Source organism: Watersipora subatra, chromosome 2 (genome assembly GCF_963576615.1).
Source record: "Watersipora subatra chromosome 2, tzWatSuba1.1, whole genome shotgun sequence".
Lineage (NCBI taxonomy): Eukaryota > Metazoa > Bryozoa > Gymnolaemata > Cheilostomatida > Watersiporidae > Watersipora > Watersipora subatra.
The window spans coordinates 32,611,523-32,619,581 of NC_088709.1; the positions used below are offsets into that span (position 1 = coordinate 32,611,523).

General features: G+C 36.4%; 1 pseudogene; it reads right to left on the reverse strand.

Annotated features, from left to right (window-relative positions):
• Positions 1-2,938: 2,938 nt before the first annotated feature.
• On the reverse strand, positions 2,939-3,963 carry LOC137388134 (glycosaminoglycan xylosylkinase-like; annotated as a pseudogene).
• Between the last annotated feature and the right edge of the window lie 4,096 nt (positions 3,964-8,059).

Here is an 8,059-nt window from a genome sequence, read left to right on the forward strand (position 1 = left end):
TATTCTGTAATTAGTTAAAATTGTTGAAATTAGTGTCATCAAAATGTCAATGGAAATATGGTGTTTTATCTAGTTTTAATAAATACCAATAATAAATTGTCTGTAGATGTTCCAGGATTCATTGTTTTCAGTTTGTGTAGAGGTGGACCTAAATGGTGGAACAAATAGTGTTACATTGTGTTCAGTTTGTGTGGAGGTGGACCTACAGTAAATGGTGGAACAAATAGTGTTACATTGTGTTCAGTTTGTGTGGAGGTGGACCTAAATTGTAGAACAAATAGTGTTACATTGTGTTCAGTTTGTGTGGAGGTGGCCCTAAATGGCGGAACAAATAGTGTTACATTGTGTTCAGTTGGTATTGAGGCGGACTTAAATAGTGGAGCCAATAGTGTTACATACATTGTGTTCAGTTGGTGTGGTGGTGGACCTAAATAGTGGTACAAATAGTGTTATGTTGTTTTCAGTTGGTGTGGAGGTTGCTATGCTAAGTTCTCACTGTAGGTCACTACTTGGATAATGGAGGGTTAACATGAAACTATTCATGAACATTATGCCAGCTACATTAAACATTAAAAACATAAAACTGCATAAAAACATTTTTGTTGCATTAAATGAAAACAGCTGATAACAAAATGGAATAAAAGTGCATAATTCGCGATTCTAAGATTTTCCTATTGTGATTATATTATGAGAATAACGACTGAACCGAACTTTCTGACAACGAATAATTGGTCTTGGAGAAGCAAAAGTAATCAAAGTCTGGCAGCTTTTAACTGAACAGCTTGGGGCATGCTCAACTACATGTAGGGCTGACAATTTGTAGCTGAAGCAAAGTTTTGATTGGACAACTCACTGTTTACAAAAGATTGATTGGACAACTCACTGTTTACAAACAGTTGATTGGACAACTCACTGTTTACAAAAGATTGATTGGACAACTCACTGTTTACAAACGATTGGTTCAATGGTGATTAAGAATGTAACTGTTGTAATATGATGGACTAAGATGAAAATTGTTGGAATGATGGTAATAGTTGGTAGCCAGTCTTTAGTTGCTTCAGCTGAGATATATATGTATGCATTTCAAAAAACTTTGCTTCTTGTGGCCACTTAATCCTACTCTTTTCAGAAACTGTCTGTAGAAACAACTTCATCTCAAACAAATAAGTAAATCGTGTAGTATTTAGTGTTGACAAAGAATCGTGTTGGCAGAGGTAGACAACACTCAATGTGAAACCTTTACATTAGTATTATGTGCGCCATTCAGTACATAGTATGTATCATTTATAGTTTTGGTGTCCGGAATGTAGAGAGCCAGTACATGTGCCGGATACAAAGTTAGATGAACATTCAATAGAAAACTTTGTATATGTAGTTAGCGAAGAGATGAAATCGCTGCAAGAGATATGGAAGGAGCGCTATGAGAGGCAGCTGGCAGCTGTTTCTGCTTTACACGGACATCAGATGAGAGGTGGCAGTCAGAATAAGCACTCTAGAGGTTACTACTCTAGGAATAGATATCAGCATACAATCCATTCTAGTTACAACCAAATCACAGACCATCTAGGATATATAGCTCTGAAACACATGTCAAGTCAAACATTGAAAGTGATGCAGAGAAGCCCAAGATGAGTGTTAGTAATACATGCGACTTCACAGAGCTGCCTAGTGGATCTGAGTCTAACGATGTATCACCTTCGACTTTTGCTAAAAATTCTGGTATGGCTGGAGGTAGACAAGGTATCGAAGAACGACTCATCAGCCCCATAATAGACAAAATTGTGGTAGGAATTACGCGAACTCCAATCATTTGGCTAAGACAGTAACAGCTAACACCACTAGACAGGAGACTGCAACTCCAATTGTCAGTGCAGAAATGAGACCAACACAAGAGGGCAAGCTTAACTTGCACCATCAGTGACATTCTTCTCATCAGCCTCTCAACATTGCAAGAAACAAGCTCATGAACACAGACCAGACCCAGCAAATTATAGAACACATGATGACACTGATAGACCGCAATCGACAGATCTTGACATAGTGAGTGGCAGGCAAACAGTACCTGAAGACAATGCTAGACCACATTCTAGAAATCTTGACTCGAAGGGTAGGAAAGCAGTGCCCAAAGACAATGATGGAACCTACAGGCAAACAGTTCCCTTGGACAGTGTTAGGCCACATTCTAAAAATCTTGTTACAAAGGGTAAGAGAACAGTGCCCAATGACGTCAACATACCTCACACGCAAACAGTTCCCGAAGATAATGTCAAACCACATTCTAAAAATCTTGCTACACAGAGAACCAGGAGAACAGCGCCTGATGATACCGAAAGAGCCCCGCCTAAGAATCATAGCACAGAAAGTGGTGCAGAACAGATCTGACAATGTCCCACTACAGTCTACAAATCTTGGTCAAGGAAAATGTTCCAACAAGGCCTCAAGTGATCGAGGAACATATCACAGCTTCTATCTAAGCAATAGAGGAAAAACACGTAACAATAGAAATAGAGGTGGGCCACACATTGCTAAGACAGATGCCATATCTATCATTACAATCTGTGCTAAGCTCGGAACTCAGTCTACTACTGCAATTAATATAAATGCTGGACAATAACAGGTTACATCATTGTAATAGGATTTGTAACTTTTGTTACAATAAATAATGAATGAGTGCAATTAATCTTATATTAGTGGGTACAAGATATTTTACAATTAATTAATTGACTGTTTTACAATTCTTGACTATAGCAATTGCCTACCTACTACATGAAAAAAAAAATTCCCAATACATCATTAACAATTCCCATTTATGCAACAGGCAGCTGTATGAACTGATATAACAATACAACAAGGCTAGCGTATATATGACAATAAAACATGCAATAAATTACTGTAACCGTATAAAATCAACAGCATCTTCAGTGGTAGAAGTTTAATGTCAAACATATCCATCATCTACCAGTACATCAGCCTCTATACCCTTCTTCTTTGTTATACAATCACTAACAGTGCGAATGATTATTTGGAGTCGTCTATCTATGGCTAAGAAATGCTGGGGTGTGAGCAGAGGAGCCAGTGGCTCTGTTTCTAGCAACTGAAAAAATACCTGTCCCAAAACACCTTCCGACAGATCTGACAGTTTATCATATGTTGACCAATGAATTGTGCAACACTGCAACAGCGGCATGAGAATTGTTATCTCATCTGTATATGGATTTCCAAATGATTTACTGTTATCCAATGCCACCATAATTGAGTCTTTGCTGTATTCAAATGTCTCATAATGATGTCGATCAGCATTGGATATGAAGAAGTCAAATATTGACAAATCTATAGCCTAAGGTCGAGTAAGCGAGGTGGCGTTTTATGAAGGTAAGTATTCTTCACTGTCGTACAATAGCTGCCATCAGTTTCCCATACGGCTGGTTTATTAGGTAGATAGCTGCGACGCCATGGATGAGACAAATGCTTGCTCAAAATATATGAGTTTGAGAACCAAAGTGAAAGTGAGCCTTCCATGTTAGTACGCTTTGCATATACTCCTGTCCCTGGTCCCTTGCAATATTGGCATTTACCATAAAAACAACTATTACCGTCCTGGTAGTAATATGTATTCAAAAGATTTTTATGAGCCAATGGTTGAAGCTCAAACTCAAGATCAACCTTATGACCTACAATTATTGGTGTTCAGTTTAGACCAATGATCATGTTGAGGTGGAATGCGGCTACCTCAGCATTATGCCTATCCTTTCCTGCATAGGCTGTCCCTACCATCACATAATCAACGCTGTATGCCTTCGGTTTCATAACCAGCATTTGGCCACTTTTTACAGTTAAAGTAACCTTTAGTTGTGTTCCCTTAGCAACAATATCAGCGTGAGTTATCCGCTCATTGAGCATCGCTGCCAAAACACAACCAAGTTTATTAGATTCACTAGAGTCTGCGATATGGCGAGACGAGATTCATGACATCATTTATGGTGAAATAACTGTGGACACCAGTTAAAATAGTCTATGTAAAAATATTTTTGTTTTTACATAGACACCCAGGTAGAACATTACCGAGATACTTGGGAAAATAATTGGCTTAACGGAATAAATTGAAACCACAGACCAAATAAACCTATTGAAAGCATTATTTTGGTGCTGCCAATGTTCAGCAAAAAACTTGCATTTAGATGCTATCAAACTTTAGCAACCACGCTATATGGTACAATGAAAACATGACAATATTTATCTATTCTGTATGAATGTCCAGCGCTGCATGGGTAATGAAAAACAGCTTATAAACAGTCATACATATGTAATGTAGTTGCCATTGGCTAAGTTGACTAATTAGCCCATATCAAAATTAACAAATCAGCTGAGTTGAGTAACTTAAGCTAGTAAGCTTATTAGGCTTTACGCAACTTATTATTTGTACAATAATATGATCTTAAAACCAGCTTGTGGTTGTTACGTCACAATCCCTAACACAATCAATCATGATCTTCAAGCATACTAGTAGTAACCAATAGTATTTTCACAAGTGCTTCAAGCATGCGTATTTTAAACGGTGTAATGAGCTCATTTGCTTTGGGTTTTCATCTTTGGGTAAATCATCTTTTTAGGTTTTCAAGGGTATAGAGAAACACTGAGCCTACTAACTAGCAACAGGAAACTATCAACTAACAAAATCCTTTCATATTCAGAATTAATCTCCTTAAAATCTAACATTCATCAGTGGTCTGTAAATACAATAATAGATTATAGTTGTATATTTGAGATTAATGTCATTAGCATAAAATGCTGCAAAAAACATCAATTTTTCAGCTAAACTGGTCTCTGCTACAAAAAAAGTTCTAATGTTACTCACTACAGTTTCTACTTGACCTTTTGCCTTTACATTAACATTCATCTGGCAAGGATGGCTTGTAAATGTTAATGCATAAGCTCAAAAATAAAAAAATAATTACTTTTTAGTTAAAATAGTTGAGTATGAATGCTCATAGAGTTGCCCCTCAAGGCCATTGCTGGACCATCACTCGTTTCATAGAGTTGCCCCTCAAGGCCATTGCTGGACCATCACTCGTTTCGTAGAGTTTGCTCACTAGAATATTGTTAGTGATTTTTTGGTTTACTGCACAAGTCAATGTGTGCAGGTAGGAATCTCATGGTTTATACTAGTGTTGGGCACGAGTACTTCTTGGTCAATGAATTTAGACTCCGTCACCTTCTGTTTGAGTTTTTTGAGTATCGGGTAGATGGTAGTGCTTGGCACGAGTACTTCTTGGCCAACGGGTTTTTTCGGGTGTCGGGTTGGCTGAGACGGGTTTTATGTCTAGAATTTCCAAACATCCCACATTTTAAAATTTACAAAGCGATTATAATTCTATTCAATTTATTTTTTGTTTTTTACTATTTTCTAGCGACCGATATTCGTGCTCGCAGCCTTAACCCTTTGAAGTTTGAACCTCAACTGTCAGTTTTCAGGCATGGCTTAGGGTGTGTAGGAATCTCTATCGGCCGGAATTCCAGCCGTCACATGGCTTTGATTACAACAGCCATTTCATTTAACAGCGTCAATCAACCAAATTAATTTTTTCACAAAATATTAGACCAGAAATGTTACTCCCATTTGTAACAGTTTTCAAATATCTTTACCTATTTCCTTTGCTTTAACAAAATTTATTTGAATGATATCGCGAAAAAATTGACATAACTTGTTTGGTAGTAGGTCATAAATGATTGTGATGCAAATAAAGAACTTTACAGTACTAATTACAATTTTCCAGTATATTTTGAGTCATTCAATCAATGGATATGATGCTATTGTAAATGTTTTTATCGTACAAACTTGTATAGTTTTGGCTCGAATCATGATCATGTACTGTTTTTTTTTCTGTTTGATGACGTTTGCTGTGGGTTGCCCGACTTTTTTCACTAGTTTTCTGCCAAATATCATTGTATTATGAGCATATTCAGATATATATAACAAAAGTTTAAAAACTTTGGATCGTTGGACACATTGCCCAGAGTTACTAACACACAATGACAATCAGGCCAAAGTTCAAAGGGTTAACAGGCGGGTTATTAAGCAATGTATACAGAGCAGGGCGCAATAGACCGAGTTTTTGTCAACTCGACGGATCCGTGTAACAAAACCCAAACTCGCAAGTCAAAACCCGATCCCACAAAACCGAAATGCTTAAAATCTAAAATTACTTAACACTCGAGAGATGATAAACCCACAAATCCAATGAGTTTTATTACCCGTGATCAGCACTAGTTTATATAGCATCACACACTTTAAGGCATATGCTTTATCTGACACTCACAAACATGCGCTTTTATTTTATGTGTGTTAGAAGAGGCTTAACATAATAGTTACAAAACATGTCAGTAATATCAGGAAGTTTTCAGTGTAAATCCATAGCCTTTTTTGTAGAAGGATACATGACAGTATGATAAAATAACCATGATTAAAAGGTGTTATAGTACTTTATTCTGATAGAAACACAATGTAGCCTTTTTATGCTAATTAGCATTGCTAGACAATAACATTTATATATCATTGTTGAAATAACTCGCATTCTAATAACTGATTGTATCAGGAAACACATAACTAGCTTCTTTGCTGAGCAAATCTATTTCATAGGACAGTCTTTGAACCATAACAGAACAAACTGTGGTAATAATTCTAAATACAAGATAATATTTATAAATTATAGTTTTGTAAGTGTTACTAATAGCGATAAGAGAGAACATGGTACATGATGGTCACTCAGTTGTACCAAAGTTTCTATAGAACTGTAAATAGCTATTGTACCTAGTAGCTGAACTAGTCATACATCAGGATAAACCATAGACTGGTTAGAGATAGATAGGTCCTCCATATGATATTGTGGCTATGGTTGTCTCCTGTTTATTTGTGCTCAGATGCAGCATGTTTTTATCACATGAGATCAACTGAGTATAATATTTTGTTTAGCAGTTCATTAGATCTTCATATTAGTCTGTATTAAAGTAAGCCAGTACAAGAGTCACTGTTCCCTGTATGTTTGATACACCAAATTGTAATACTTGATATACTTAACTTTAAGTTCTGTGTCAACTCAAATTACTCCAGTTTCTTTCTAATGACTTATTCAACTAAGTTTGAAACTTTAGTATACAAGCAAGAGCATACATGGAAGTATAACACATTACATGTTGTGATGATTTACTGCACCCACATTACTCTAGTATTCCCATGGTAGTGAAACATTTATCTATTATAGTAGACAAGTATCATTGCTTATTAGTCAGCATATTCATTCCAGAGCAAACATACTAAAGACACTTGTATTCATTGACATCCAAAACTGTACTCCTAACTAAATCAGTTGGTTCTATGTCTAGGGTTGACTGAGGACTCTCCAAAGGATGGTACTTCCATGGAAGGCATTCTGGTTGCTGCAGGCTCTCTCAATTTGGGCTCTTTCTACTGCTGAAGGTCAATTAATCGAGCTACTTTGGAGTCATCTTATCTTGATCGTTGATGTTTTATTGTAAAGATTAGGGAAAGAATGTAACTTTGAAAAGCATACCAAGGGTTTGCTAAAACTCTTTTGTTACCAAGTTAACTTTTCTACAAAGAAATAATTGCATATTTGGTAAAAATCACAGCTTATGGCATTATTGTTGCTGCTAAAACCAAACACTGACCCAGCCGGTCATAGCTAAAAAATTACGATAAAAATACAGTTTTGTAAAACAAAACCACGCTCAGGATGGGTTGTAAATAGATATTTTATTGGTTCAACACAGAAAATTGCTTCCTTTCATTTAGGTACAGATATGATAAGTTAATTAATTAACTACACACTAATCAGACATGTCATAGGAAACCTACTAAAGCCCCATCATGCAGCTCTTGGTCATAGTCAAACTTTTTGCTGAGCCGTACTACCTGGCTCCTGGTAGTGAAATAGTTAAGGAGAAGTATATTTTCATATCTTCCAAATACTTTAAAAATGTGAATGTTGTGGATTATTTCTCGTTACTACAGTTTAATTCCATGGTCTTGCAGTACCATTAG